The following is a 26377-nucleotide window of genomic DNA, read 5'->3' as shown; positions in this document are numbered from 1 at the left end:
ATTTCTATGCTGGGTTACTATCTGGGAGTCCCTTTGGCCACCCTGGCCAACAACTCAAAGGAAGGTATTGCCTGTCTGGCATTGTTTCTTGTTATGTAGCCTTTAGCTATAGATATGGACTCTTAAAAAATTATATTGACACCTTTAATCTTTGGTTATACTTTCCTTTTGGGTGTTTAAGACCCTACAGTTGGCCCAGATAAAACAATTTATTTTTACTCTTAAGGCCATTTGACCCCTCAGGGATCACATTGGCTTGAGAGGAGTCCCTGGCTCTTTTCTTTTACCAGTTCTGTCTATGTGAAGATAAGTCAAAGATCCTGCTCAACCATGGCTGGCTTCACTTGGAAGCATGGAGGAAATGATTCCTATGTGTTGATCTTCCTCTTTATAGACTAGACACTGGTTCAAGTCCATCTGGTGGAGTCTCCACGGCCTCCTTGATTAAGAGGACAGGTGGCTCACCACAGTTACAGGACATTTTGAAAGATGCTCCATAGTCCCCTGAACCTTAGTCGACCTTGGAGGGCAAGGAGCAAAAACTGTCCTTTGTGTCCCTCTGACCAAATTAGTATAGGCCTCAAAGTATGGCTGTTAAACATCCAAGAAGGTTAGTTCCACCTGTCTGGTACTTTTAGTTACCATGTGCCATGTAGATAAAGCGTGGGCAAAGACCAAACATTCTCAGATACACCTTGCCTATTATATTCATTGATCTAGTCGTATGTATAATTTATCAGTAGGTTGTTGGACTAATATGGTTCCCTCCATTTTTTTAAAACTAGCTAGGCATTATTTATCTATCACATTGTGGTATCTTTACTACCATAGAGAAGGCTGGTACCCACTTGAAGGGTGGAGCCAAAAGGATCATAATCTCTGCCCCTTCTGCTCATGCCAATACATTTGTGATGGGCATGAACCAGGAGAAGTATGACAACTCCCTCAAGATTTTTAGCAATGCCTCCTTCACCACCAACTTCTTAGCCCCCCTGGCCAAGTTCATCCATGACAACTTCAGCATCGTTGAGGGACTCATGACCACAGTTCATGCTATCATGGCTACCCAGAAGACCGTGGATAGCCCCTCTGGGAAACTGTGGTGTGATGGGGCTGCCCAGAACATCATCCCTGCATCTACTGGCGCTGCCAAGACTGTGGGCAAGGTCATCCCAGAGCTGAACCGGAAACTCACTGGCATGACCTTCTGTGTGTTCCTACCCCCAACATGTCTGTTGTGGATCTGACCTGCCACCTAGAGAAGGCTGCCAAATATTTTGACATCAAGAAGGCAGTGAAGCAGCATCAGTAAATCCCCCAATGGGCATCCTGAGCTATACTGAAGACCACATTGTCTCCTATGACTTTAACAGTGACACCCACTCTTCCACCTTTGATGCTGGGGCTGGCATTGCCCTCAACCACCACTTTGTCAAGCTCAATTCCTGGTATGAAAATGAATTTGTCTACAGCAACAAGGTGGTAGACTTCATGATCCACATGGCCTCCAAGGAGTAAGAGCCCCTGAACCACTCACCCCAGCAAGAATACCCCACCAAGAGGACCTTGGCTGGGGAGTCCCTGCCCCAACTCAGCCCCCAACACACTATTTCCCTTCACAGTTTCCACCCCAGACCCCTAGAAGAAGGAGAGGGGCTTAGGGAGCCCTACTCTCTTGAATATCATCAATAAAGTTCACTGCACCCACAAAAAATAAGAAGATAACTTTCTCTGGCTAGGAAGCTAGTCAGTTTGCTTCTAGAGAAAACTGTCCAGCCCTCAAGGTACAGATAATAAAGCCTTTTCTGTTCTAAGCAAAGCAATCAGAGGTCATGATCCTAACAGAAATGGTCACCACATTCAGGAAGACCAAGGATATCACTCCTTGACTGATTCTGCTCTTCACCCTGGCAATCACCAACTGCTCCCCAGTCCCCACAGATTCCAACCCATACCTCATATGCCTCAATTTACCCTCCTTGCTACATTTCTAATACATCCAACATATTCATTTTAAATATTTTTCTGCTGGCATTTAAGAACGAGGAATAGGAGTAGGAACATTAAATATAAGACATAAGCCATGTAACCTCAGAGGTCAGTAGATGTAGAAGAGAATAAAAAGAATCCCCTGCCCAGAAGCTTGCAGTGTGTACACTAGACACATAGAGTATAACAAGACAGGGCAGGCAGCCATCAAGAGACAGGTGGCAGCCAGGTATAACTGTCATTGTTTCTGGCCAAACCAATCTGTCACCTGTCACCTTCTGGACAGCTCAAGCAAAAGTTCAGGGAAAATATTAAAAGAGAGCACAGAAGTGATGACTTATCTCCAATAGCAAGTAGGCATGAAGGCCCAGCTGAGAGAGGCCCAGCGCTGTACTTCTGTTCCTGTCCTCCCTATACACAGAATAGCAGTGAAAGGGTTCCCCATCTTCAAGTCCAAGAGAAAAAGGCAGGCATGAGGAGCCAACAGGGGGTACAAGGGGTGCCCAGGGTTTGATGCTGGCTTTACTATGTGAATGTGTCCCAACACTTGGTTGTTACTATGCTGGTGCTTTGTAAGTGGATGACATCTCTCAGCCTCCCCCTTGCCATACCCTGTAGCATCCTCTCTTCATAAATCTGAGTGTGAGCTCTAATGTAGCAGTACATCTTGTCACACCAAAATAAAGGCAAAACTGAAGTCCAGACCTTATGGAATGCCTCACCATGCTCTGCTAACAATCAGTTCGTGCCTAAATTTCCAAACAAAACTGATGCTTCTAAGCCAACTCTGTCAACATGCGTGTTCAATATTTACATCAAGAAGGATGGATTTTAATTCTTTTACTACAAGAAATTAATCAGTTTGAGACACACTATTGGAAGAGAGCTTCTCGGGCAAGTTTTATGGTACAGCACAGTCTTCCCAGTGTGGAATTCGACTCTGGTTTCATTGAGGTACAACTAGAACTTTGCTGCAAAGCCACAGTGTTCACCTCTCTCCTGAATTGTGCCTCTATCTCCCTGTAACATCAGTGTAAAACAGAGGAGAAACCCAGGGACTGTACATACCTTAGTCCTGGGTCTGACTTACCACTACTTACATTCTCTATCCAGGAGGTCATCTGAACTTCAATGTACTAAATGGTGACTACCCCGATTACACCATATTACGCTGTCATTTGGCATGGAGTTCTTTGTATTTCTTCCTTTCTTTAGTGATTTCAAACATGTTTAAGAGGAGTCTTTCTTTAGACAGAGTAAGCCAGAGGAAGGAGGAAGGTACTCAGATGGTTGATGGAAGTCCAGCTGAAACATCTTGAGCTGACTCATCAAGCTAGATGGAGATAATTATGGGGGAGGCAAAGCCATTCTTGAAGAGGAGAAACTCTCTCTAGTGTATAAGAAGGTGATGGCAGCCTTTAGCTTTTTCCAAGATCTCCCACAGGGGAGGGATGGGAGGTGGCAGGTCAGGGGAAAAGTGAGTGACCTCCCTGGCAGTGTCCAAGTCCAGGGTGCCAGCCTCCCAAGACCAGGTGGAACACTAGAGGCCCAAATCTTCCATTCCTGAACTGTGCTGGGGTCACTCCCCTGCATCTGTCACTGAGAATGAGAGAGTTTGGGACAAGCCCTGATGTGTGCAGCAAAAGCTGTCTTTCTGGAATTGCAAGTAGATTAATGAGGTTGAGTTTTACAGAAAACATGTTTCCAAATACATTTGCCATAGGCCAAACATCTCCTCAGAGGAGCTTTATTTTTAGAAATGCTTTAAAAGTGTTTTCTTTATAGTATCTGAGACTAAAATCAATCCTTATGATTACCTGAAGGTCTGTTTATCATGAACCTTCTGGGATGGGACAGCCACTGGGCAAATTCTCACCATAGTGGTATCACTTGTTCAGTGAGAACAAGAGAAAACACACGTGAAAACCCAGGAATGGAAAAGGTAGGAAGATGCCTTCAGTGGCACTCACCCCTCTCTTGCTTCAAAGTTGTCTGACTATGCCAGATCAAAGAATCAAATTCTCTTTGGCTTTGTCACAACCTTGGGCATGTCACAACTTTTCCAAGATTCAGTTTTCCTATTTATATAAGAAAGAACTGAAAAAAATCCATTTCCTTCCTAACCCAGAACTAGAAAGCCACACCTAAGAGTTCTTCAGCTTCCTTAAGGGAAGATGCCTACAAGCACAGACGTGAGTTCAGTCATACCTAGAGTCTTCCCATGCAAAGGGTAAAGCATTTCATGGCTGTTTCAATCCTTCACTAGAACTATGAAGCTGATGTTACGGTTGGAACCTGAAATGCCCACCGCCCTACCCCTCCACCCCTCACACCCAGACACCCCTGCTGCCAGGCTCATATTTTGAATTCTTCTTCTCAGCTGTCACTGCTGTTTTGGAAGAACATGGATCCTTTAGGAAATGAAGCCAAACTGACAGAAGAGGTCACTAGGCGCAGCCTGAGACCCAGTCCCTTGTTCCTGCTTTCTCTCTGCTTTCTGGTATACCATGATGTGAACAGCCTCTGCCACATGCTCTCACCACCTCCATCTGAGTTGCTCTACCCTGACTTTCTTGCCATGAACCCAAAATAATAAATAAATAAATAAATAAATAAATAAATAAAATAAATCTTTCCTTCCTTAAGTTCTTTTTGTCAGGTCACAGTGATATAAAATAACTTAGATAATGATGTAACATAAACAAGGAGGCTGGGACTCAGCGACCTTGTGTGTCTCGGTTCCGGATCTGGGAAGTGATAAAATGGTACAATTCATTTGTTTCTACAGAAGCAATTTCCTGACACCTTTTCTCATTGAAGTCTGTGGCAACTGCAGAAAGATCACCAGTCTCAAGAATATGTAATCTTGCAGATGGGTGAGACCATGATTGGTTTTCTCCCTTGGCAGTTTGCATAGTATCTTCTGATACCATGAAAGCTAGTCTTCAGGAGGAGGCTTCCTGGTAGGTTCCAGCTCGACTGTTCCAAGTCTTGTGTCCAAAGTAAGTCTTGTCTTCAGCAACAGGTCTTACCTTCAAGTTCTGGGAGGCAATCAAGAGACGCAGCAATAGCCTGTGTTATTTTTTTTATTTATTTATTTTAATTAAAAGAAGCATTTCATTACAACAGCATTAACCTATTCAATAACATTTTTCTGAGCTGGGGTACATCTCTTTCAAAATTGGCTGTACATTTCTAGGTTTACAGATGAATTATTACGCTTATATAATCTTTTACTCATTATAAACTCTATAAGACATAAAATTAAATAAGGTTCCAACGTTTAAAAAAGATCTCCACTGCATTGTCAAAACACACAGTTTCATACAGAAAAATTCATTTCAGGGCTCTTGACATTGAGACGTTTTCACATGCATTTCTAATCTCTATATACATGACTATCACTGGTCACAGTCACCCACCTTCTGAGCTCCTCGGCATCTGAGCATGAATACAAACTCGTCAGGTAGACAGCCTTTCTCTCCCACTAGAGCCTCCATACTCTGTCATCCCTGACACTGTCCACTGTGCTGTCAGCACCCCCATCCATTCCCCCCTATCTGCCCCTCTGGTAAATCTAGTCAGCCAGAGGTCCCTGTTCCAGGAGGATCAGCTGTTCCTTATCAACTAGCCTGTGTTATTTTGTTGGAAGTCTCTTAGACTACCCTGACCAACAACTTGAAGGGAGGTTTCTATTGCCTGGCACTGTGATACTTCTATATAGCCTTCAGCTATATCCATGCACACACACACACACACACACACACACACACACACACACATATATATGGGTCCATCCACTGAAGCCTAGTCAATCTATCAAGAATGTAAAGTCAAATTTACTTCTGGGAGGCCTGTGCTTCATACACTCTTGGCTTTCAGGCTCACTGGGAGACACACTACGATCCTCTCTCCCCACCCTGTCCTTACGACAAAAACTACAGTTTAGGGAATAAAGATATTTATTTGGGCTTGCCAACAAAGCTTATGATTTCCAGGAGGGGGTTACTTACAAAGGCGTAGATGCCCATGAGCTTTTTTCCCTATGTCTCGGCTGAGTTTTCCAGATCAGATCCACACCTGCCAGCTGGCTGGCCCAAGTTGGCCAAGCTCCCACCTCCTCCCTGGCTTCTTCTGTGTCCGTGTCTATCCTTAGACCCTCCCCCTCACGTACTTGAAGCTGACCAGTTGGGTAAGAGGGGTGACTGTCTCCCTCCCTTCCTATGGAACCTCTTCAGGTTCATACATCCAACCACAGCTAGTTCTTTAGGAGGACACGCCTATCCAACAAGAGTCATACCCTTAAATGAGACTTGCTCTCCCCTTCCCAGCAGTCATCAGTTGCCAACAGTTCCTCAGGTAGGGTTGGAGTTTCTTACTCACTTCCCCACATCAAATCTGGGATTATGCCTGGCTTGAGCTTACATGGGATTTGTGCATGCTGTCATCATTTCTGTGAGTTCATATTAGTAACTTCCCAGCTGTTTGGAAAACTCTGTTTCTTTGTGGTCATCACAGCCTCTGGCTTTTACAATCTTTCCACCCTCTTTTGCAATGATCCCTAAGCCTTGGGAGACAGAAGTTTGATATAGGTGTCTTATTCAGGGATGAGCACTCTGCAGCCTCTTATTCTCTGTACATTGGCCAGTTGTGGATCTCTGTGTTAATCACCATCTGCTGCATAAGGAAGCTTCTCTGGTGATAGTGGAGATATGCACTAATCTAAGGTATAACAATAAGTCATTAGGAGACAGTTTAATACTCTATCAATTTAGCAGAATAATAGTATTAGGATCTCCCCTATGACCTAAGATCTGTCTAGCCTCAGGTTCTTAGGCCTTGTTAGGCCATTGTTAGGTATAGGCTCCATCTTATGAAGCAGACCTTAAATCCAATTAGAAAGTGGCTGGTAACTTCCATAACAGTCAGCCACTATTGCACCAGTGAGTATATCTTGCCAACTTGACCATATTATTAAAGGAATGATTTGTATATCTACTAACCATATTCTTTTAATGAGATTGTAATTATTTGGAGAGCAGAACCTAGGCTATGCTTCTTTGTCTTCTCTGCCCCACAACAGACATGAAGTGCCTGGATCACACCTACGTGCACATAGTTTGGTGGGTTGGTTGCTGACTGGGCTGTAGGATATTTAGGAGAAAAGACTACTCGCCTGTCAAGAAATTCCCAAGGGATTGTATAAAGGTAAAAGTGAAGGGAACATAAAACTGTGTTTCCAAAGTGCCCTTTTAAAAGAGGCAAGGTAGAAACCATTGTGATGGACTAGAAATTTTAACCCCACATACAACCCAAAGGCGTTAATACCAGAATCAGCTTGAAAACAAAGAGATTGTTCCTCTTTAGGAGTTGTTAAATTGCAGCAACAGAAAATGTCTCTCATTCTAGGCAACTGTACAAAGAAAACCTGGGGTAGGGATAGAAACGAGAACCCCAAGGGAAAGTGAGATAAAACAGTTGCTTCTCAGGCAGACACTGGTCACGGTTCTCAGAGATCTGGCAATATATCTATCAGTCAATTCGACTCCTGGGTGTACAAGTCATCCACTCCTCAGCAGGCAAGGCCCTTTCCCAGGGAGCTTGGAGCCTGCTTTGTGTATGGAGGAAAGCCTCTTTTGCTTCCACACTGCTGGGAGAATGAAGGAAAAAAGGAGAAGTGCAATCAGGCTCAACTTTAAGACAACCTCTAACCCAGCAAGCACTTCATCACCCATGTATGACCTCACTTTTAACAAATTTTCTACCCACTGTCCTAGCACAGGGCACTATCCCCATTTTCTCATGCCCAAAGATGTTTAAGGGTGTCTGAGCACCTGTCATTGCTGAAGATTCAGAGAATGTTTATGCATTTTCATATCAGCCAGAGCAAGCATAATATAAATGAACCTGTTTCTCTCTCTCTCTCTCTCTCTCTCTCTCTCTCTCTCTCTCTCACACACACACACACACACACACACACACACATGCATTCCCAAGCCAGTTTTCTGTGATTTGGGATTTTTTTCAGAACTGGGGATTATCCACATTCCTGTCCCTTTAGAGTCTGTACTCTGGTTCATTCTATTTTCCCTTCTGAAGAAGAATTTCTGACGTGTCACTGCATCAGGAAAACAGTGGGAATTTCACAGGATTGGACCAGCCCTCAGCAACACAAATCTGGGACATGTTAGGGATGCAAAAACAGCTCCACATTAGCATAGCACCTTTCTTTCCCCAAGCTCAGAAGGCAGGAGGCTTCACTGACATCTCACTAGCAAAGCAGAGTCCTTCCCAGCCCAGCGGTTCCAACTTCCAGATCTGACTCCCCCTGATCACAAAAGACTTCGCTGGTCTTCTATAGACAGGTTGGACCCCATCCTTTCGAATTCAGGACTTCATGATTCCAGGCCAAATTCTGAGCTACTAAGCCAAACTCTACTCTTTTCTTTATGAAATTATGTGTGCATGCATGTGTACATGTACATGTGCATCTGAAGGCCAGAGGATAGCATTGTTTCTCAGTTGCTATCTATCCTTTTTTTTTTTTTTTTATTGAGACAGGGCCTCTCATTGGCCTGGAACTCACCAAGTATGCTAGACTAGCTGGACAGCAAGCCCAAGAGATCCTCCTATCTCTGCCTCCCCAGAGCTGGAACTATAAGCAAGATACTCTGTATTTGGCTTCTTTTAAAGGATTCTGGGGATTGAACTCAGGAAGGCAAGCACATTACCAACTAAGCCTTCTCCCCAGCCCTCCATAGTTTTAAATGAGGGCTGTGTGGCTCTTCATCTCCAGAGCCACACCCTCATGATGAGGTTTTGAAAGTTTGCCTTTCTCTCCTTGGTGGAAGCCCTTCGGTATCCTGTGGTGTCATGTCAAACACCTCCAGGTCTGTGGGAGCTGACAGCACTGGTGGGGGGTTCAGAATGCATCAGGTTCAGAGTGGTCTATGCAGTGGGGTCGAACAGCTGGACCCACGGTCTAGCACCCACAGTGGGGGCTTCTCATAACACCGGCTGTGCTCAGCATTCCACCCCAATTTCTCCCCTTCACCAACACAATCACACTTCCCAAACTTCCGATGTTCTGTGTAGAGAAGGAACAGACATGATTCCTGTTTCCAAACTGACTAATCACAAACACCAGGGGAGCTGGAGATATTGCCCTCCATCCTTGTGGGAGGTGGATGCGCAACTCTTTTCTGTTTGTGGAAGGCAGGATACCTTTTGGATTTGACTTCTCAAAGGAAATGGTTATTTTAAACTAGCGTGGGGGATAGGAAGGTAGCTGACCATTCTTGTTGTCCAGTAAGAGCGTGAGAGTATACAGAAGGTGAGGGCCATCTGTAGCTGGTTTGAATACGTATTTTCAGTTTTATGTTAAAGTTCATTCTGTTCACGTATAATTCCCATAATACTCCTTTATTTCTCTACAAAGAGCTGTCCTTTTATACCCTAGTATTATATTTGAGGAAGAAGAAGAAGAAGAATGGACATTTACATCATGTTATTGGTGGAGGTGATAAACATTACCATTGAAATCTACCCGATGACTTTATAGACATACACAGGCGCCAAGGATCCAAGTGCAACCAATTATGACTAGTAATAATCAGATACATACAGATTAGAGATGTATGTGCCAACATCTCAGTGTTAGTAGCAAAATCAATGAATCTTTCTGCAAGGAACAATATATTGTAAAATGAAATGGAGATCTTTTTTAAAGGTTAAAAACTCATTCAATTTTATGTCTTATAGGGCTTATACTGAGTTCAATATTGTATAACTGTATTAATTCAGCTGTGAACCTAGAAACTTACAGCCACTTGTGAAAGAGATGTACTCTTGCTCTGGAGTGTGTTTCTGAATATGCTAAAGCTATAATGAAATGCTTCTTATAATCATGTACTTATTAAAAATTCAAAAAAAATCTCAAGCATTAAAGTACACAGAACTCATCCTAAACACATTATTAGCACCCAATAACTTGAAACCAGAAGCACAGCTGTGGGTTGAGATGTTCTCCAGCACTCGTGGCTGCCATACACTCTGCTTGCCTCTCCACATCTCAGTGTCCTCCTGAGCCTTTCTAGCTACCTTGGGCATGCCACAGTGGCACTATCACCATGTCCCTGATTTCTGGATTGTCTCTGAACTCCAAGCTCCCCTCTTAAAGAATGATAATAGGAATTAATTCCAATGTATATAGAATTAAATACCTTTCAGCGCATTCAAGAAATTTTCCAGGCTTTTCTACTCATTGTTTTGCTGAAAAATGTCTTTTGTTTTCTTTTTGCATTTGAGGTAGAGTCCCGTTGCATGGCTCATGCTGGCTTCTATTTCTCCATCCTCCTGCCTAACCATGCTGAGTGATGGAATTTCAGCTGTGAGCCATCATGGCTGGCTAATAATGTGTTTTAGTTTGTCCTTTGTTTCTGTTTTTAGCCTCTGTGTGTGTGTGTGTGTGTGTGTGTGCGTGTGTGTGTGTGTACAAATTCTGTATGTGCATGTGTTTGCAGACATATAAAGAAACCAGAAGTTGGCAACAAATATTTTCCTCAATTGCTCTCCAACTTATTTTTGAGACGAGGTCTCTCTCTGAACCCGAAGCTCACTGATGGTAAAACTAGCTGACCAAAAAGTTCTCCAGAGATCATCCTGTCTCAACTTTCAGCACTGTGATTACAAGCATGGCCCAACATAAGGCTTTTACACTGGTCCATCAATCAGTTAGATGGTCAATTTAGCTGAATAAACTGAACTTCTTAGAGTCTCATTTTCTGGCCCCAAATCACTGAACTGAACGGTTGGAGATGAGACCAGACCAAAGTTTTCTGCAACCCAATTCCCACACTGTGACTAGGCAGCAGCACTTCTCAATCTGCGTCTCCTTCTGAGAAAGCGCAGCTGCAGAAGGCAGGGCCGGAACAGCCTCACAAAGCAGAGAGGTGCTACAACACTTGTTCATGGCTCTCATTCAGCACCACCTCCTAAGCTTGGCATGGAGCCTCTGAGCATGGGATCTAGAAGCCTACGGTGGAATGCATGTCTCTGATCTCATGCACACCAATGTCTGAGAGTCTTTCCCTTAACTCACAAGTGGGTTTCTAATGTGGAAATGTCAGACTACCTGAGAAAAAGAAACTCTTCCGAGCAGCCTCACCTCACCTCGCCCAGTACTGAACGCAGAGCTCCTGCTCTGCTACCCCAAGGCTGCTTCCACCCAGCCAGGAGCAGGAGAAGTGCTCTCTGCATCTTTCTCATTTCTCACCTCCACCTCTGTGTGCTGTTTTACTTGATGTTGTTAATACACTCAGAAAGGAGGAGAAAATGTAAAAAGATGAACAAAACACCTTCAAGAGCATTTTTCCTTTAAAGAACATCTTTTATCCCACTGTTTTTGCAAGAATAATACCTTATCAACATGGATCAAATCCCTACTGTGGCTGTATCCATGTAAAATTCAACATCTGGATAGTTGATTGACTGTTTTCCTTTTCCTTTGAGTGTGCAGCATCTTGTACAACTGGCTTGTGTGCCCCCACCACACTCCCCCCGAAATGTTGAGGATGTAAATCCATCCCTCAGTTCTTTAATTAAAGTTGCAAAAACATCAAGAGGGTCTCACCCTTGTAAACACAAAGAGCCTTTCCAGGAAATAGCTCTACCTCTTGTGTTAACAGATGTCACAGGGTTGTTGGGGTGGAGAGTGTTGTTTTAAAATTCTCAATCTGCCTCACTGGAGATTTTCCCTTAGATGGTTCCTGGATAACATCACACATTTGCCTTTTTTTCAGCATTCACATCACTTCATTTAGCTTTTCTGCCCTGAATCACCTTGAGCCCTTGTCATGTGGACTAGAAACAACCCCCAAACCACCTCCTTAGATCTGTGCCGGCAACTAATATCTCGGGGGATTGGCCCACCTTCTTATCTGCCTACTGATGTCAATGGGGCAAAGTTTGCTAACTGTACAGACCTGGGTGAGTATTCTGACTTTAAACATCTGGGTGAAAAGTGAAATTCTTTAAAAAACGTCAAATATATAACATTATGGTGACAAGATACTAGATACCTGAAGGAATTTTGAATCCAGATTCTTTAAGTGTTACTGACTTCATTCAATGTCTCTTTGTCAACATCAGGCTGCTTTTGGGGTGTGGGTTCCTCTCTCTGGAAGGAAAGCAGTGAGTGCCTTCATCCAGAGAGAGGACACCATCATGAAGGAGGCCTGAGAGGAAAAAAAGATTTCCTGGAACCATCAGAGTGAGAAGATCTACTATAAAGGGGGAATCTTCTGGAATCCTGGAGGTGAGCAGTTTTGAATTGGCCGTGGCCTAGCAGGAGCCCTAAAATTTGACCACTGATAGCTTAAGAGAAAGAAAGATACAAGTCACCATCACATCATTCTGAGATGAGTCTGCATCTTATCACAGATTCATACCATAGAACAGACACAAACTGTTACATGAGTCAGAAAGGAAGGAGCGAGGCAGTAAATGGGGTGGACCCCACCTAAAAAGGCACTTGCTGCCAAACATAATGACATAAGTTAGATCCCAGGGACACACATGGTGAAGGAGAGAACTGACTCCTGTAAGTTGCCCTCTGACCTCCACAAGCACACTGCAGCACACACAAATAAACAAGTGTAAAACATTTTTAAGAGAGTGGAATGATGACTTTGAAGCAGAGGTAGGTACAAAATACATTCTAGTCACACCTGTGGTTTGGGCACCCATAGAGCAGCGCACCCCTCAGATATCCTCACCACACTCCTTGCTTCTCTCAAATAACTTTCCTTGTGCCCTACTGCCCTAAAGAATGGCCAAATTCTCAATCCTTGTCCATATGATGAGATCAATCACCAGTCACACAAACATCCCTCAATCAGCACACAAATAAGAGTGGAGACAAGAATGAGTCTCCCTCTAAAGACAGGAGGAGGAGGAGGAAGAGGAAGGGGAGGGGGAGGGGGAGGAGGAGGAGGAGGAGGAGGAGGATAGAGGCCCCAAGGGAATGGGCTCTGGGTTTCTGACATCCTGGAGCAAGTGTTAAATAGTAGCGGAGGTAACTGTTCAGAGAGAAAACTTGTGTGTGGCATGAAGAACTCATATTCACGCTGCCCTTGAGAACTGGACTCCAAACCCAGGCTGAAGGACATGACTGATGCACAAGAGAAGCTACCATGAGGAACAGCAAAAAGAGTACTGGACCAAGAGTACAGGGATTCACATCTAGGAATAATCCACCAGTTTCCCATATGACCCTAAACAAATCCTGTGGTACTTTGAAACTCAGTTTCTCTACCGTAGGAGCAGGAAGCTAAGCTGGATGATTGCTATAGTTTCCCCTGGCTCTGACCTCCAGTTCCATCTGGGGAAAGCAGAGAGGTCCTTAAGGGTACTGCTGCCTCATCCACCCTGTTCTCTGTTGGGCAGCGTGCCCTTCTTTATCTTGTTGATGATCAACTGTTATTTTATTTCCCCACAGAAAACTCTGGGATGGAACAGCACACCACAGCGAAACCAGATAGTAAAGCTGGAGGAAGGGAGGGAGGTGAGGAGGGAGGGAGGGAGTGAAAGCTTCTTCAGGGCTTCCCAAAGCTCTGCTCTCCAAGACCACAGACTGAGGAAGAATACCACGGGATGGGCAATGGGAGGAGGCCACGCCCTGCCATCATCCCCCACCTCCCCATACCACTGATGGTCCTGTTCAACATCCTGTCCCTGGTCATGTTTCTCTACCACATCCTGCTTTCTCCAAGCTTTGTTGACATGCAGGTACATTCTTGTAAGATCAAGGTAAACTGGTAAGATCCAGAACATACAGTCCACTTTTGGTCAAGTAGTTTTTGTCGTGTACAAAACATCTGAAAACTTAGTGATTTAAGTTAATGACTGTTTTATTTGCTCTGATTCTGTGGTCATGTCTGGAAATGGAATAGAACTATCCAATTGAAAGACAACAAAAAACACGTATATTGCAATTTGAAATTTTCTAGTCGCAACATTTTAAAAAATTTAAAGGAGAAGTGAAGTTCATCTTAGTAATGTTTTAAAATTTAATCCAACAATTATTAATGATCTGGGGATATAGCTCAGTGGTAGAATACTGACCTGGCATGCACAGAGTTCAATCCCCAGCACTACAAATACAAACACAAAAAGTCAAACTCAAAGAATCAGGACTGGAGTGTAGCTCCATGGTAGAGCACTCACCTAACACACAAAAAGCCCAAGGACCAATTCCCAGCACTATAAAACAAATGTCAAGTTTCCAATATACTCAAATATTATTTCAAATGCATTTAATACAAAGTCTTGGTTTGTTCATGAGATGGAGGAAGAGGTCCTATCAGGAACTAAGTCCAGTACACCAGTGCTTTCTAAACCCCTGTTAGTTTCAGGTTTCCCAAATTCCAATTGGCAAAAAAAAGTCACACGACCAAACCTCAAAGCCAAAAAGGAGTCTGCTTGAGGTTGTGAAGGATGGTGGTTAGAGAGGAGGCCCGTTTTGGGAGGACAGTTCTCCTAGAGTCTAGGAAAACATCAGTCTCATCTCTCATTCACAGAAAAGTTCAAAACAGAAGAAACCACAGAAGAGGAAAACTGAAGCAAGTTGTGATCCCTCCTTCCAGAGAGAGAGCTGCAGTTTTCCCACTATTCTTGCTAGGTATCATGCAAAGGCATTTTATAAATTTGCAACTGGGTTTTATAATATTCATTATTTGTATTTAACAAAGTCTTTTTAACATGTTCCCAGGTTACAAAATACTTTTCCAAGACTTAAATTTTTATGTCTTCTTCTATTTCACTATATGACTATAATCTCAATTTATTTAAACAGTCCTTTAAGTTTTCCCATTTTTATACTTACAACTAAGTGAATCATTGTAGTTTGCATGGTTATGTATTCATTTAAACTTATTTAAGAATAGGTTCCTAGAAATGGAACTCATTGTCCATTTCATGGTTTCTGATTCATTCCCTCAATTCAACAGAAGTTTCTAAGTACCCATGCTGTTCAGGCACTCTCAAAGGTGCTGGGGATGATAGACATGTCCAAGTACCAAAGCAGGTCCTGAGGCCATGGAGGACTTGCATTTCACTGGAGGGAGGCTATAATATTACCTAGTGTGTTAGAAAGTAACAAATGCTGTACAGAAAAATAGATGGAAGATGGAGATGGTGCATTCTGGGTGGGGGTGGGGCTACAAATACAAATACAACACCCAGGATAGGCCTCACTCATGTGATAGTTGATCAATATATGCACAGAGTTCAGGGGGCTAGGGAGATGGCTAAGGAGTCAGGATCATTTGCTGCTCTTACAGAGAGCGCAGGTTCTGTTTCTGGCACGAACTCAGCAACTTGCTGTTAAGCTCACCAGCACCAACTGTCCCTTAATCCATTTCTAGGGGATCTGATGATGCTCTCTTCTAACCTTCATAGGCACTAGGCATACATGTGGTACACAAACATACATGCAAACACTCATACACAAAATAAAAATAAATTTTAAAAATTGCCCTAGTTACTTTCTGTCTCCTAATTAGCTGGTTCCTCCAGTGGGCAGGGCCTGACACAAGCAGGAAGTAGGAAGGGAAGCTGGGAGCCATCTTGGGATGGAAGCTAGGAGCCACTGGTAGAGCGTGATGGTGTAGGAAACCAGCAGCCAGCACAGCAACTCAAAGACAGAATGGACTGACTCCCTGTGGACCTGGGGCGAGATCACTGGCCCTGGAGGCATGAGCAAATGCTAGTGGAGCTATGGGAATGGCAGGGTCTGATAAGGCAGGCTCTGCATGAGCAAATGCTAGTGGGGCTATGGGCATGGCAGGGTCTGATAAGGTGGGCTCTGAGTCACTGTGGCGCAGGGCTAGGCACTGGGTACTCATTCTTTTGTAAGTTAATAAACTCATATAAAATATATTATATGGTTTGTCTGATTGTGCAGGAAACCCAGAGAGAATTCAGGCCACAGAATTGGCGTAGTTGGCAGGATATGATGAAACTGAGAATGAATTTTAGAAGAGCACTAGTGGTGGTGCTGATGTGGTTTTTGCAATGGGTTACTAAAAATAGGCCAGCCACAGAGAAGTGTTGTAAATATGTTGTGGGTATGTGAAGATTTGTTAAAAGTTACTCAAAGGCTAGAAGATGGTCTATCTGCTCTGGACCCAAAGGGAGCTCCCAGAAAAATAGAGTAGCCACTTCACATGATAAAAGATATGCCCCAGGGGGGAAAAGCTGAAAAGGCAGACCCAGGTGCAGAGCTGGAGACTGAGGAAAGGCAGGACACTTTGACTTGTGTAAAGGTCAAGGACTCAGAGAAAAAGACAGATAATAGTAAAAAGGAAAAAAAAAAAAGCTAACTGTACTATAGATAGGAAATATTCAATGCTAGAAATGTTAAAACTAGGAAAAACTTACAAGCAAGCAAGCAGAGAGTCCCTGGCCATGTGGCTTGTGAGAATATGGGACATGGGAGAAAATGACATCAGTCTAAGTCCTTCAGAAGCTTCACAGCTGAGTTGTATAACCACCCATCCATCCTTATAATCCTGTTCAACCTAGGCCAATGCAGGGGGGAGCAGTCCTTAATGGGATGGCTGGTTGAAGGCATTAAAGATTCAGGGTTGTCACCAAGGGAGACTAACATGATTATCAGGGGATGGAGGACTATAAAGGAGGAGCAGGCATTACTTGAGAGAACTAGGTATGAGAAAAGCAGTATATGATGCCCAATTCACTGGGCCAGATGAGACTGTGTTCACCAGAGATATGAAAGAAAGCTTAATTCAACTGGGACCTTAAGAATGGTATGGGGCTTTAATGGTTTTACTAAGCCCTTTAATGCAGCAAGATCTTTGTAACCTGCTTCCACTTGGGTTACTCGAAGACAAATATGGCAAGACTTATGTCAAGCCCAAATCCCCAGAGAAAAAATTGATAAAAAACCAAATTCAGTACTAAGGCATTTCTGGAAGGTTTTAAAATCAGAAGAACAGTTTACAAAGGACATTCGAAGGATAACAACTGTACAAGGCTGGTTAAAAACCCCAAGGATTAAATAAGGTGCATTTCTCTTCTGATAAAGGCTGTACTAGGGGTGGAAGCAGGTTTTCCCACCAAGTTCTCCCCCAGCAACATTGTGTAGTCAATGGGAAGATGACAGATGTGGCTACAGTCAGGAGGCAGACCCCGAGCCTTTCTGACTCAGGGAACCAACAAGTGCAGGGAGGACAGGTGAAGCCCCCTGCCTCCTTAGCCCAGTACAGGGTCAGGCAACTGGAGCCAATACCTGTAAGTGTATCAAGAATAAAAGAATCCAAAGGGATAACTAAAAATGATAATGAGCTAACCAAATTAATGCCTCATACTTATGCTATGGTACCTAACAAAGATCTATGGAGAAAACAGTTAATATGAATGGACAAAACCTTTCCAAGCTTTATGAGACCTTGTCTATGAGTGATTTGATATTTAATGTTAATGTTCCTTTGAATGTTTTACAGATGTGAAACCCATTTGAAAGATACCTGAAGAAGCAAAGGTCAGCTATAGAAAACTGTTAAGAAAATCTACAGTATCAGGGGTGGGTTGCCCCCCTGTGAGCTGTTGGTCAGAGAGAGAGAGAGACCCTTGAGGTCCTCCAATTCACCAAGGCTATTGCTATTAATGTCGGTTGTACACTAGAAAGGTTGGTAAGGCCATGTTGCTGAGGACACTGTATGTTGTGAGCACAGGAGAAGAAGAAGAGATGGAACTGAGACTAAGCCAAAAAAAACTCTGTGCCACTGGATGGATGACGTTCATATTGCCAGAAGGCTCTATACAGATGGTTGGGGAAGAAAGGATCCCCTATAAGTCTACTCAACAATGCACCCTGCATGCTGCACACTGTGGACATGCCAAGCAATGCCTGCAAGTACAATAATGGCTCGACCACATATGTACAACTGACAAATTTCTAATTGGATAAGGCCTGCTCCTAGGGGTAGAGCACACATGTGGTGCTGTAGACCAGACCAATGCTTTTTGTTGAGAAAGGCTACAGGTCCTAGAGGAGAAGCCATCATAAGTATATTGTTTAATGAGTATAGTACACCTACTGGGATATTGTCTAAGCATTTGTATTTACATTCATGTTTGTTTAAATGTGTCTACTTCCTTCCATTTGTCTTTATAGTAGGAAAAACCACCACTGAGATAGATCAGTGGACATGGCCTAAAGACGACTAATGGGAAAGCCCAAGAAGCCACTATCTCACCATGATACAAGAGAGATCACCCTACATCGATCACGCCCTCCAAGGCTCAGGGACTTTAGCGGAAGATTGGTGGAAAGATTGTAAGAGCAGAGGAAAGGGGTGGAGTGTCTCCTGATTAGCTGGTTCCTCCAATGGGCAGGGCCTGACACGAGCAGGAAGTAAGAAGGGAAGCCGGGAGCCATCTTGAGATGGAAGCCAGGAGCCGCTGGTAGAGCATGATGGTGTAGGAAACTAGCAGCCAGTGCAGCAACTCAAAGACAGAATGGACTGACTCCCTGTGGACCTAGGGCAAGATCGCTGGCCCCTGAGGCATGAGTGAATGTTAGCGGGGGGCTATGGGCGTGGCACAGTCTGATAAAGCAGGCTCTGAGTCACTGTGGTGCGGGGCTAGGCACTGGGTACTCATTCCTTCATAAATTAATAAACTCACATAAAATATATTATATGGTTTGTCTGATTGCACAGGAGACCCAGAGAGAATTTGGGCCATACTTTCTGCTGCTGTGATAAAACACTGATCAAAACCAACTTGGGGAGGAAAGGATTCATTTGGATTTTAGTTCACAGTCCATTATCAAGGAAAACTGAGACAATAACTCAGTGCAGGAACCTCAAAGCAGCAACTGAAGCACAGACCATGGAGGAACACTGCCTACTGGCTTACTCCCCTGGCTTGTGCTCAGCCTGGTTTCTTGTACAACTCAGAACCACTCACCCAGGGGTGGCACTACCCACATTGGACTGGGCACACCCACATCACTCAACTATCAAGAAATGCCTCATAAACATGCCCACAGGCCAATCTGATAGAACAAATGCCTTTGACTGAGATTCCTTCCTAGGTGTGTCAAGTTGACAACCAAAGCTGACCATGACAAAAATATTCAGTTTCTTTTAAAAGAGTATATAAGGTGAAATGGAAGGGCAGAACCACTAGGTAGAAGTACTAAAAAGGGGGCCAATGGCCAACTGCAGTGTCACATGCCTTTAATCCCAACATTGAAGTGGCAAAGGTTAGTGAGTTTGAGGCCAACCTGGTCCACATATCAAGTTCCAGCCAGCCAGGGCTACATAGTGAAACACTGTCTAAAAAAGAAAAAAGGTAACTAACACCATCTCAGTGCTGGGCTGTCCTATCTGCCTTTCCCTTTTCATACCTGGAAAGTTACAACTACACACCAGGGTGTCAAGCTAGAAGTCCACTGGGGAGAGGCCATAGGTTGGTAGAGACCATAATCTAGACACAGTAGTACCCATGTAATTGTAGGTGACACCCTCAGTGACCCAATTCCTCTAACCTGATTCCACCACTTATCTATCATTCCCCACAAATTCTCTCAAATTATGATTCCATCAATGAATTCATCAGTGATTCAATCAATCAATTCAGAAATCATAGCCCTCAGGATCCAGTTTCATCCCCAAAGCCCTATATTTCAGTGAATCTTATGTCAGGGACAAAGCCTGCAATTCATGCACCTTTGGGGAGAAGAATCCATATCTAAACCACAGCCCGTGGCTTGATATTGCTAAGAAGAAAAAGAAGGTGCCAAAGTAACTGGAGCATCATGGGTGATTCAAGATAGGGGTGGGATGAGGGTCTAGTAAGGATGCCTTGTAGAACTTTGGCTTTTAGTCTAAAAGCCACTGGCAGAGCAAGACCACTGAACAGCTCTGAAATTTCATCATGTGACTTATAGAAGAGAAATGGAAAAGGCAGTAGAGAGCAAAAGTGAAAACTGAAAATCAGTGAACAGGTCATGGCAAGAATCTGAGTAAGAGGCAAAGAATTGGGGCCCATGCAAGCTCAAGTCACACAAATTCCAGTGGTGGAGGTGGGGAAGTAGGGGAGAAGCCCAGCCTTAGCTGAGGAACTATTGGTAACCGACAACGTCTGTTTGAGGAAGAGTCAGTTTTCTTTAAGGTTGTGACTCTGATAGGCTAACCAGGTTCCAGTGGATGGACCCAAACCAAAGAATATTTGAGGACATATATTTGGCTCAATAGGCCTGAATATATGAGAGAGGACACACATAAAATCTAACGGGGGGGGGTAACAAAGAGAGGTACAGATAGGGGAGGAGGTCTAAATATCAAAATATATTGTATGAAATTCTCAAAATTCAATAGCATAATAATAAATAACAACAAAAAGAATTGGAGTGCTGGTGGTGGGTAAGAAAGAAGTGAATTTTGTTGTGTTTTTCAATAGAATCTTTGATGGTTGAAGTTTGGGCTTAAGCAAATGATAGGAGAGAGTTACAGAAATGAGGATTATAGGAATAGTGGTTTTGAAGTAAAGTTCAAGATATCTGTTTTGCCCTTGTCAAGTTGGTTGAGTGGAGAGATGGAAATTAATCCAGCAATCAGGTTTATAGGCACAAGTCCAGGATGGTGGGAGATAAGTCCATGCTGCAATCTTTCATTAACTTCTCTCATTCGATTGTCAAATGAAAACATGATAAATAGCTGTAAGGACCAAAAGAACATGAACTTGGTTTCATAATGCCAAACCACTGCTGTTTCCTGAACCTCCTCCTACCCTCATGCTGCTGTCTGTGAATGGAGTGAATAGGAATGCCTGCTAAGCAGGACTGTTCTGAGGATGGTGGAGTCCAAACCAGCTGCAGAAGGGGCCTAAGCAGGTCTCAGACAATGCAGGCCTCTGTCAATAACAGACTATCTATTTACTCTATTTGACTTCTGAATGGTCTTCCAGAAAATGCAAGATCAAAAGAAGGTCCAGGAAGGGAGTCTTCCCCAAGCCATACTGTCCTTTGTTCTGGTGACAGCCCTGGTGAAGGGAAAAGTCAATACTGGGTAGCCCTTGCTTGAATCTGAAATCAGCTTCTTGCGAGGGAGTAATGTATTTCTTGACAGCTTTGCTGTTTGTCATCTGATAAGATAGTTAAACTTGAGCCAAGAAAGCAACAGTAGAATATGTTCTGCAATTTATTCTCTCTCTGTCTCTCTCTGTCTGTCTCTCTGTCTCTCTGTCTCTCTCTGTCTCTCTCTGTCTGTCTCTGTCTCTTTGTCTCTGTCTCTCTCTGCCTCTGTCTATCTTTGTCTCTCTCTGTCTGTCTCTCTGTCTCTCTGTCTCTCTCTGTCTCTCTCTCTGTCTGTCTCTGTCTCTCTGTCTCTTTGTCTCTGTCTCTCTCTGCCTCTGTCTATCTTTGTCTCTCTCTGTCTCTCTCTCTGTCTCTCTCTGTCTCTCTGTCTGTCTCTGTCTCTGTCTCTCTCTGTCTCTGTCTCTCTCTGTCTCTCTCTCTGTCTCTCTCTCTCTCTCTCTCTCTCTCTCCCTCCCCCTCACTTCTACATCTTTATTCCCCACAGTTCTCTCTTGCACTCTTCTCTTTCTTAAAGGGCATGTCTGCATGGAGCTTATTTGTGGGGGGAAGGCTTGAGCTGTGGTCCTGGCTCTTCTCCAGGGAGATTCGTAACAGGGGTTGCTCAAGCACAGATAGTGGTTTTGTGGGCTATTTGTTGCTGCTTTTTAGTGTCCAAAAGATTTCTCATTCCCACATATTTCTAGTTCAAAAAAGAAGTACAGACTCCTGACCACTAATAGTGAGCACACAGCCTCTGAAATCAGAGGGCTGGAGAGAGGAGGAGAAAGGATTATTACTTCATTCCATGGTCATCTGTTCCCTTCTTATGACAGGGGCAATTCCAAACTGGCCCTGCTCCAGGATCTTGGTGGGAAAATCTGTAGCTCAACTACCACAGCAAACAGCACCCTTGGGAATGTTCCTGTGGTGTTCTAGTCATAAAGGGCTATTTGCACTCAAGAGGTTTCTGCAAAGGGCACTGTCCCAGCATGGTGTGTCAACAAGAGGACAGGGGGGCTAGAGTGAGCCTGTTGGCCCCCCATGGGAGTGGAGGGGATAGGCTGTCTACTGAAGCCCAGGACCCAGCAGGGCTGGAGCAACTATTAAGAAGACTGAATTGGCCACCTCAGCAAGCACTTCATTCCTGGTGAATGAATTAAGCTGCTGTCTGGAAGTATCATGTCAATTCCAGTTCTCAAGTTGCTGGAAGCACCATGGCCTCCCTGGAGCTACCACCTGAGCAGAGAGCCCCCTCACCCAGACTTTACAAATAGGATAGCTAGACCTGAAGCTGGGCACCATGCAGTGCCAGCAAGCAGGGAATGAGGAACAGACAGGGGTCTAGGAAACAAGCAAAAGCCAGGAGTCATCTGAGCTTCATCATGACAAAACATGTCCTTCTCAGAGTGACTTTCCTTTCATCACTGTCCTGTCAAGACACAGAGTTACTACAGGGGCACACCCGTGAATCACAGAGGTCCTGAGCCAGTTGCACACAGGAAGGGACGAGAGTTCCTTATTCCAAATTCCTCTCCTGGCAACATTTTGCAGTGCATATCGCCTGGACCATCCTCTTTGTTCTCAGAAAATGTCAGGCACACAGATAAAATGAAAAGATGAGATCTGGGGTCGGACTGGATCTGACAATGAAAAGCTTAAGCAAGCTTCACTTACTTATTCACCAAGTATGTACTGAGTTTCATGCAAATGCCACAGATGCCCCAGAGGCCACAATCCAGAGGCATGTGCCCCTGGGCGCGTGGGTTTTGGGTGGAGCACACAGGTGAGAACAACTGTTGATGACAAGTGGGAAGCAGAATAACATGGAAACACGGCAGGCGGCCAGCATCCTTCATGTGGTTAACAGTAAGATTCTGCACAGTGAAGACAGGTGAACTGGAACGCCCTCTATGACTAGGCATGCATATGCTAAGTGAAAAAGAGCAAACTGGGGAAGGAGACATTGGACTTACATGAAATTTTTAAATGTACAGAAAAGTAATAGATTATAGATACATCTCTTTTCAGGAAAGTGTGGAAACAATTTGTCAGTATTAGAAAGGTAATCATCTCTAATGAGAAAGAAGATGCAGAAATTATACTCAAGAGTTTTCAACTGAGGGGCTGGAAAGATGGTCCATCAGTTAGAGCACACACTACTCTTGCAGAGGACCAGAATTTGGTTCCCATCACCCATGTCAGGTGGCTCACAACCACCTGCAGCCCCAGAGAATCTGGTCCCCTCTTCTGGTCTCCCCAGGCACTGCACTCATGGGCAAAAACCCAAATACTGACAACACACATATACACATAATAAAAAATAAAGTATTTTAAAAATAAAAGAATTTTTGATTGAGCCTGAAATTTTTTTCTCATTTAAGCCAATTTGGGTATTTGAGATGTATGGGTGTGCAAAATATCATAAATAATAATAAAATAAAATATAAAAGCTAAAAATTGGTGTGCCTTAAATATATCAAAATAAAGAAGTGCCGCTATCCAAAGACAACTAAATATTTACCCTCAAGAACCTGTCCACTCTTCATAAGTGTGGATAATTCAAAGCCGTAGATAACTAAGCTTATCAATTTGGGCTTGGCATATTCCATATGATTTCTGAAGGAGGAGGAAGAGAAGGTAGAAACTTCAACTTCTTGATTTTTACTAATTATTATAATCAATTCTTATTGGGGGCAGGCATATAGTACACAGTCACAAGGATTCTACAGGTATTGTTGCTATTCCAATGGCACTTAGGGGATTGGAGAGTTGGCTCAGTGGTTAAGAGCATTAGCTGCTCTTGCAGAGGACTCAGGTTCGACTCCCAGCACCCACATGACAGCTAACAACAGTCTGTAACTCCAGTTCCAAGATAATCTGATCTTCTCTTCTGACCTCCATGGGCATTGCATAACACGTGCACTCACATACATGCTGGCAATAAATTTATACACATAAAATAAAAATAATAAATAAAATATAAATAAATGGCACTTAAAGAATCTTCCAGCCTTATATGAGCAGATGACCAGTATGGAGTCATATTCAGATCTACTTGTCTACATGCTCAACAATGAGAACTCTAAGCAAGGAGCTAATGCCAGGACAGCTCAGCTTTCCTGACTCTCTGACACAGTAGTGAGTCCTCGATCAGCCGTGCATTTTAGCTTGCTCATAAATCTGTAACATAGGGACAGTAACATCACTTTTTAATAAAAAGCGTACAAGTTTCTCTGTGAAACTTAGATGGAATTAGGGCCACACAGTGATCTCTAGTGACGTTCAGTGAAGGGCTCCTACATTGGGCCCCTTGCTTAGGATACCCTGGCACTTCTGTCCTTGCTTCCTGTACTCCATGTGGCCCTCCCTGTTGGCCATCTCACTGCCAGCTCTGAAAATGCAGAGCAAGTTCAAAAGTGGCTTTTTAGTTAAGTCATTATATTTCAGATACAACATATATTTTTTCTTTTATTATTTGCTTTATATTTATGTTTAATTTCACAGATAGCACGTGAATGCCTATGTATGACAAACCAGTTCTTCACCATGTCCCATGCCAGTCTCCAAATGCCCAGCTCACCTCCCCAGAGGTAATCTTGTTTCCAGTTTGGTGGATGTTCTAGACTTTATCTGTGTACTCATCCAGTCATACATGAACCTATAACATAGTGTGTAAAGGCTTCACAAAAATTATATCATGCAGTACCTATCATTCCAGAGCTTAATTTTATATTCTTATCAAAGTTTTGCAAGCACCTAATTTAAAGCATCGACTGGATAAAAGTTAAATAAAAAAGCCGTTCTCAGCCTCTCTAACCCTTTTCTTTTTTCCCAGAGGCAACTACTTGGTTTGTTTTGTTTTGCTTTGTTTTGTTTTTTCTGGTCAGATGATAAGGTTTGGATGTGTAATGTCCCCTACAAGCTCATGATTTGAATGCCTGACCCTGAGATGCTGGTACTATTTTGGGAGGTTGCGGGGCCAAGCTAGAGGAAGTAGGTCCACTAGGGGCAGGTCCCTTATGGGAATGTTATCCCTGGCTATTTCCTGTGTTGCTCTTGACTTCCTGGTTGGCCATGAAGTGCACACTTCTCCTCTGCCATGTGTTCCTTCCACCCACCGATATTCTGCCCCAGTGAATGCATGTGAACTACCGTGGATGTAGCCCCCTCAAAGCTTAAGCCAAAATAATCTTTCTTCTTTTTGAATTGTCTTGTTAGATATTTCATTGGAACAATGCAAAATAATTACTTCACAAAATGCACATGTTTTGGAGGGTATTTTCTTTCTATTTCGTATCATACCATTCCTTCTCTTTACCTAGCTTTAGAAATAACAAGCTAATTTCTCTCCATCAAAAAATGACTTCCATCTCCTCATTTTTTCCACATCCCTTCTCTGATCCCAACATCACAGTTTGATGAGGTCACTATTTGAGATATACGGGGATTATCATGCAATTTATAGATGAGTTATATAATAAACTGTAATTAAACTCCCTCCCTACATAATTTTCTTCTTTCTCTAGATTTAATATCTTCTCATTACTTTCTTCTTTTCCCAAGTAGCTTGTTGCCTCTTGTTTAAATTCTTTCCCACTATACTCAACAGATTCTCCAGTACGCTGTCAATTACATCTTCCTGAAGGATCCTCTCTTAGACTCTCACAGCTTTTCTGTCTCATTACTTCTCTGTTTGGTGGACAGTTCTCTTCCAGAGGTCTGCCTTCCCCAGAATCCCGAGAACTCAGCTCACTTCTGTCTTGAGTTCCCCATTCCTGAGTCTCTTCTGTGTCTCTTGATTTGCTTTCCACCCCACTTTAATGAAGCACATTTTCTGGTAGCTTTCTGAGAAATACATGAGTACAGTTTTAATTCTTTGAACATTTAAAAATGGATTTACTCTATACTGACCTTGGTTTGGCAACTTGTCTGGGAATAGAATTCTAGATATATATCACTTACTTCAAAAAACTTTAATGTAATAATTCATTATCTTCTGACTTCCTCTGTTAATATTGAGAATTGCAAGCTATTTTGCTTTCTGTCCCTCTAGTTTGTTAAAGGAAATGTATAGGATGGTCTTTTGCAACAATTATCGGTATGGAGAACACGAAGTATTGTGCCCTTTGCAGGCTTCCTGTTGTTAGGTCAGGGCCCTGTTCTGGCTAAGGACCTGGTAAGGAGCCTCTAAGGCCCCACTCCTAGCTGAGGAGTTATTGGCAGGTGATGGCTTCTGGGAGAAGGAGAGTCACTTTTCTTTGTGGGCGTAACCACAAGTGT

General features: G+C 43.4%; 1 pseudogene; it reads left to right on the top strand.

The window, feature by feature from the left end:
* Positions 1–1518, top strand: part of LOC103734964 — a 3455-nt pseudogene extending 1937 nt beyond the window's left edge.
* Positions 1519–26377: the final 24859 nt, after the last annotated feature.

This window comes from Nannospalax galili, unplaced genomic scaffold (genome assembly GCF_000622305.1).
Source record: "Nannospalax galili isolate Female #2095 unplaced genomic scaffold, S.galili_v1.0 scaffold475, whole genome shotgun sequence".
Lineage (NCBI taxonomy): Eukaryota > Metazoa > Chordata > Mammalia > Rodentia > Spalacidae > Nannospalax > Nannospalax galili.
This window is presented reverse-complemented; position numbering and strand designations above follow the sequence as displayed.